Here is a 6000-nt window from a genome sequence, read left to right as displayed (position 1 = left end):
GAAGTAGAAGACCAGATAGAAATGCCTGATTACAACCCGGAAGAGATACCTAGGGTACCTGCACCTGATCCTCTAGACCCAAACAACTACGACCCCTGGTGGGACGATGTTAGGGACTACGTGCAACAAAACCCAATACAGGAAAATGTGCCAATGCCCAACTTAGGAGCTTATCCAGGGTTAGATCCTCAAGATCCCTACAACATTAGTGATGCATACGTTAGGGAAATTTTAGAGAACCCATACCCTTACCAGGCTCCGTATCAGGAACCCGTACCTCAGTTTCCAAACCCAGTCCTAGAACCTGCACCCCCAATGAGTGCAGAAAATGTCCAGGAACTTAGGACTTTTGGGAGGAAATTTTAGAAAGCAGTGATCGAATGCGACAGGTGGGAGAGCGTCTCGTCTGGAAGTACGACGAGCGCAATATGGATTTCTGGATGAATCCATATCAGTGAACGTGATGACAGGACGGTAGTAGTAATAATAATATAATATTATATGTGTGTATGTGTTAGAAAAAAAAAACTACGGATGCATACTATTAGTATTGTAGTTTTACATTTCAGTCGGTACTGTAAATTTTTATTTCTGTACTGGTGTGTATTGATGCATACTATATAAAAAGAGTAAAAGTCGCAATGCTCGACGCTTTTGGTTAAAAAGTGCGTGTCATGTGATTGGCTATATAAATATTATTTGTGATATTAAAATTTGGTAAATGTCTAAAATTCAGATGGCCGACGCGGGAAATCAAGAAAATCTGAATAACGATAACCAGAGTAACATTAACGTGGTTAATGAGAATCCGGACAATAATAACAACGGAAACCAAATGGATAATAGTGCCGTTCAGCATATTGTGGCACAGGGAATTATAGATGCGATGCCATTTATTATTCAAACAGTTCAGGAAGCGAATAATAAAAGTAAGCATAGCAGTAAGCGACCAACTGAACCAGAAAACAGCGTGAACAATGGACCCATACTTCAAGCGCCCGTTCTCAAAAGAAGAAGAACCATGCCACATGGTTGTTCTTACAAAGAATTCTGGTCCTGCAAACCAGTAGAATTCTCGGGCAATGAAGGACCCATTGCAGCTTTACGCTGGATAGAGAAAACTGAGGCAGTTCTGAAAATAAGCAAGTGTGCTGAAGAAGATAAAATAATGTTTGCTTCAAATCTGTTTAAAAATGCAGCCTTAGAATGGTGGAACACTATCCTCCAATCCAGAGGAAGTGATAGGGTTTATAATATGGAATGGGAAGAATTCAAGAACATGGTAGAAAGGAAATTATGCCCTCCCAATGAAAAAGAACAGATAGCAAATAAGTTCCTAAATCTTAGAATGACCGGGGTAGACAGTAAAGGTTACACTACCACATTCTTTGAATATGCTAGGATGGTACCAACCCTTGCATCACCTGAACCAGTGTTAATCTCCCGATATATCTGGGGATTAATTGGAGAAATTAGGCATGTAGTCAAGGCAGCTAGACCTCAAACCATAGAAGAAGCCGTAGAACTAGCTAATACCTTGACAGACGAACTAATCCGTACTAGGGAAGAAGATCAGAGGAAAAACTTATCCCAAAGGCTTACCCAAGAATTCCGTTCTAAGAATTTCAACCGTAGAAATGTAGGTTCTACATCTGCACCTTATTGCAAGTATTGCAAAAGGAAGCATTCTGGAAAATGCCCCATATACTGCAATTTCTGCAAAATCTCAGGTCACAAGGAAGAAGATTGCAGGAAGAAAGCCAATAGCAGGGTATGCTTCAACTGTGGGGAACCAGGTCATATCAAGACAAACTGCCCAAAATTGACCCCAGCTGCAAACAACCAGAACACTAGAAATGCTAGAGCATTTGTTTTGACTGCAGACGAAGCCAAGATGATCCCAGACGTCATTGCTGGTACGTTTTTAGTTAATGATATTTTTGCTAAAGTATTATTTGACTCTGGTGCAAACCAAAGTTTTATTAATACTTCGTTTTGCAAACTCCTAAATCAATCATTAACTAAACTACCACAAGAATGTCTAGTGGAAACCGCAAATGGAGAAACTGTTAGGATTTCTGAAATCTTGCAGGGAGCAAGAATAGAAATTTTTAATCAAAAATTTATTGCAAACCTTTACCCAATGAATCTGGCTGGATTTGATGTTGTGTTAGGAATGGATTGGTTAATAGCCAATAAAGCCAGTATTTTATGTGATCAAAAGACAATTCAATTAAAATCACCAAGAGGTGAAAAGATCTCAATTAAAGGAGATAAACCTTTTAGATCCACTAAATTCATCTCTGTGATGAAAACTACAAGTTGTATAAGAAAAGGATCTATAGTGTATTTGATTTCAATAATCACTAGCACTAAAAGAAAAGAATTAAAAGATATCCCTGTAGTATCCCAATTTTCAGATGTCTTTCCAGAAGAATTGCCAGGACTACCGCCAGACAGGGAAGTCGAATTCAGAATTCACCTATTACCAGGAACAGCACCGATTGCCAAAGCACCTTACCGTTTAGCACCCGCTGAAATGCAAGAACTGAAGAAACAATTAGACGAATTATTGGAAAAAGGATTTATACAGCCAAGTTCATCGCCATGGGGAGCACCAATATTATTTGTCAAAAAGAAGGACGGATCGATGCGTATGTGCATTGACTACCGTGAATTGAACAAAGTCACGATTAAGAATCGGTACCCATTACCGAGGATCGATGATTTATTTGATCAACTTCAAGGAGCTCGATTTTTCTCTAAAATCGATTTAAGATCAGGATATCATCAATTAAAGGTACAGGAAGAGGATATTCCTAAAACCGCATTCAGAACAAGGTTTGGTCATTATGAATTTACTGTCATGCCATTTGGTTTAACCAATGCCCTAGCCGCATTTATGGACATGATGAACCGAATATGTAAGCCATATTTGGATAAATTCATAATTGTCTTCATAGATGATATTCTCATTTACTCTAAAAGCAAGGAAGAGCATGCAAAGCACTTGCACTTACTTTTAAGTTTGTTAAGAAAAGAAAAGCTTTATGCTAAGTTTTCAAAATGCGAGTTTTGGTTAGAACAGGTGCAATTTCTCGGACATTTAGTGAATCATGAAGGAATTCATGTAGATCCAACAAAGATCGAAGCAATTACTAAATGGAAAACCCCTGAGTCACCAACTGAGGTTAGAAGTTTCTTAGGATTGGCCGGTTATTATAGAAGATTTATTCGAGATTTTTCTAGAATAGCCATTCCTTTAACTAAGTTAACCTGTAAATCTGTTAAGTTTGAATGGGGACCAAAACAAGAAGAAGCCTTTAGAATCCTTAAGCAAAGATTAACCCATACACCCATACTAGCATTACCAGAAGGAACTGAAGACTTTGTAGTCTTTTGTGACGCTTCTAAGTTAGGTTATGGATGCGTATTGATGCAACGTCAAAAGGTTATAGCTTATGCATCTAGACAACTTAAGAGTCATGAAGGAAATTATTCAACCCATGATTTGGAATTAGGAGCCATAATTTTTGCCCTTAAGATTTGGAGACATTATCTTTATGGTAGTAAGTTTACCATATTCACTGATCATAAAAGTTTAAGATATGTTTTCGGGCAAAAAGAGTTGAATATGAGACAAAGACGTTGGATGGAATTGCTTAGTGATTATTACTGCGATATTCAGTATCATGCAGGAAAAGCCAATGTGGTGGCTGACGCTTTAAGTCGAAAATATTATGAAAAGCCAAAAAGGGTACGTTCTCTTAAATTAAATCTGCAAGTAGATTTAAACGAATAGATTACAAAAGCACAAGAATCAGTAATCAAGGAAGATACTGAAAAATTAAAGGGAATGATTAAGGAATTAGAACAAGGAATGGATGGAATTTGGAGATTCCATAAAAAGAGAACCTGGATACCTAAGTTAGGAAACTTACGTTACCGTATATTAGAAGAAGCCCATAAATCTAAATACACGATGCATCCAGGAAGTGATAAAATGTACCAGGATTTAAGAAAAAATTTCTGGTGGATAGGAATGAAAAAGGATATAGCAGCTTATGTTTCTAAATGTTTAACTTGCTCACAAGTTAAAGCTGAACACCAGAAACCCTCAGGTTTATTACAACAATTAGAAATACCAGTTTGGAAATGGGAATTGATAACAATGGATTTTGTTACCAAATTGCCTAAAACAAGGAAAGGAAATGATACAATTTGGGTGATTGTAGATAGGTTAACCAAGTCAGCTCATTTCTTACCAATAAAGGAAACCTTTAGTATGGAACAATTAGCTAAATTCTATGTAAATGAAATCGTTTCTTTACATGGCATTCCTTTATCAATTGTTTCTGATAGAGATAGCCGTTTTACTTCTCATTTTTGGTCAAGTTTTCAAAGAGCAATGGGAACCAAGCTAAACCTAAGCACCGCTTATCATCCTCAAACGGACGGACAAAGCGAAAGAACAATTCAGACGATGGAGGACATGCTTAGAGCTTGTGTAATTGATTTCGGAGGTAATTGGGACGAACACTTACCTTTGATAGAATTTTCTTATAATAACAGTTATCACACAAGTATCAATGCTGCACCATTCGAAGCACTTTATGGACGAAAGTGCAGAACCCCAGTCTGTTGGGCAGAAATTGGAGAAAAGCAACTATCTGGACCCGAGATAGTACAAGAAACAACCGATAAAATTATTCAAGTCAAGGAACTACTGAAAGCAGCACGTGATCGACAAAAGAGTTATGCCGATAACAGACGCAAACCCTTAGAATATCAAGAAGGAGATAAAGTATTATTGAAAGTTTCACCCTGGAAAGGAGTGGTAAGATTCATCAAAAGAGGAAAGCTAAGTCCCAGGTATATTGGACCTTTTGAAATTATCCGAAGAATAGGACCTGTAGCTTATCAGCTACGACTGCCAGAGGAAATGGCAGGAATACATGATGTGTTTCATGTATCCAATCTTAAAAAGTGTTTAGCTGACGAATCACTCGTAGTACCTCTCAAAGATATAGAGATAAATGAGCAACTCAAGTTTGTGGAGAGGCCTCTACAAATTGAAGATAGGAAAATTAAGAATCTCAAACATAAAAGACTAGTTCTGGTCAAAGTGAAATGGAATTCCAAAAGAGGACCCGAGTACACATGGGAACTTGAATCGGAAATGAAAAAGAAATATCCACACTTATTCCACTAGATCTCGAGGACGAGCTCTAAAACAAGGTGGGGAGGATATAACAACCCTCGGTAAAACCGACATTCTCATAATAATTCCGACACCCTAATATAATTTTTAAATATATCAATATGTCATTATATGTACCCCGTATGTGAAAACCGAGCCCCGAAAATAGATTATACTATATAAAATAAATAAAAACAAAATTTGTTAAGCTGAGGCGGGCCGCGTAGGGCCTCACCTCAAGCTCATGCGGGCCGCGCGAATGTGAAACCAGACTTCGCCAAAACCATAAGTTTAGGCGGGCCGCGTACAAGTTTGGTTAAGTCCATGCGGGCCGCGAGCCTCCTGAATTGTGGCATGACCCGGAGCCGACACGTGTCATCATCGTGTCGAAGCTAGTAGGTGATCCGGACAAGCTACGCTTTGACCGCCTGTTGACGCGGGCCGCGTAAGGCCTAGCCTTACTTCACGCGGGCCGCGAGGATGTCCGATTTCACAACTATAAATAGGAGGCAACGGGAGTTCAGTCTGCTCGTTCAATTTTCGTTTCTCAAATCACAATTTCTGTAGGGAGTTATTATAGCCGGGCATTATACCCCCTAAATTAGCGAGGTTCTGCTACGATGTAAGTATTATAACCCCTGGAGACGTATTAGATACGCTGCCCGATTGATCTAGGGTTCCGTAACGGCTGTCGTGGTTCTGCCCGACGTAGTCGTTGGAATGCCGTCTCGGGGAGGGTATTACTAATGTTAAAATGGGTTATTATACTAACACACGTGCATTTGTGTAAATTATAGATA

This window comes from Helianthus annuus, chromosome 12, assembly GCF_002127325.2.
Source record: "Helianthus annuus cultivar XRQ/B chromosome 12, HanXRQr2.0-SUNRISE, whole genome shotgun sequence".
NCBI lineage: Eukaryota > Viridiplantae > Streptophyta > Magnoliopsida > Asterales > Asteraceae > Helianthus > Helianthus annuus.
This window is presented reverse-complemented; position numbering follows the sequence as displayed.